This window comes from Papaver somniferum, chromosome 8 (assembly GCF_003573695.1).
Source record: "Papaver somniferum cultivar HN1 chromosome 8, ASM357369v1, whole genome shotgun sequence".
Taxonomy (NCBI): domain Eukaryota; kingdom Viridiplantae; phylum Streptophyta; class Magnoliopsida; order Ranunculales; family Papaveraceae; genus Papaver; species Papaver somniferum.
Window position 1 is genome coordinate 111,707,228 of NC_039365.1, and position 1,109 is coordinate 111,708,336.

Sequence of the window (1,109 nt, forward strand, 5' to 3'; positions counted from 1 at the left end):
GACTCTGGCCCTTAGACCATGAAAGGTTCGGATGGTTTCTCCAACCAGGATTATAGGTTTCTGAATATGGGTCAAACTTCGGACGGTTATCATACCTAGTGTTATTATAGAGAGAATTTGCTTGCTCTTCATTATTCTGGCCTTCCCAAAAAGGCTCAAATCTACCACTAGTGTGACCCACTTCTAAAGCTTCTAACCTTTTCGCTATAGCACCAATTTTGGCATCTGATTCAAAGCTTCCTTCTACCCTATTAACGTTTCCTCTGCCTAGAAGAATTGTTTTCTGGGGTACCCTATTGCTTTCCCATTGTTGGGTCTTTTCGGCGATTTCATGCAAATATGTCATCGCATCATCAACTGTTTGGTTTTTCAAACCCACCTGTACACATGGACTCTACTGTAGTTGTGGTGGGATAATATAAACCCTCATAAAGGATCTGAACTAACCTAACCGTTTCTAAACCATGATGAGGACATTGGGCTAATAAATCATTGAACCTTTCCAAATACCTATACAAAGATTCTCCCTCCTGTTGTGTAAATGTGCAGATTTGCGTCCTAATAGACGAGGTTTTGTGCCTAGGGAAAAACTTGTTCAAAAAGGCAGATGTAAGTTGTTCATAGGTTTCAATTGATTCGGAAGCCATACTATACAGCCACGACTTGACTTTATCTTTTAAGGAAAAAGGGAATAACCGGAGTTTTAAGGCATCATCATTAAGGTTTCTAATTTTCAGGGTACTACAAATTTCCTCAAAGTCCCTAACATGGAAATAGGGGTTTTCATTTTCTTTTCCTAAAAAGATTGGAGCAACTGTAAGGTTCCAGGCTTAAGTTCCTAATTTGCTTCAGTTTCAGGTAACCTGATACACGAGGGACGAGTAGTCCTAGTAGGATTCAACAAAGCTTTCAAAGTTGCCATTTCTGGCGCTATTGGACTATCAGGGATTCTTTCCTCAAACGGACGTTCAAAAACGGAATCTTCACGAATCAGACTTTCTAAATTGAGGTAATCAAGACACTTAGAACTACTAGGTTTGTCTTTAACAAATCTACCTACGACGTCTCTTTTACGTACATGCATGCAGCAGAATAAGGTAGGGAATTAT

General features: G+C 39.6%; 1 pseudogene; it reads left to right on the forward strand.

The window, feature by feature from the left end:
* Positions 1 to 459: 459 nt before the first annotated feature.
* Positions 460 to 559, forward strand: LOC113307122 (annotated as a pseudogene).
* Positions 560 to 1,109: the final 550 nt, after the last annotated feature.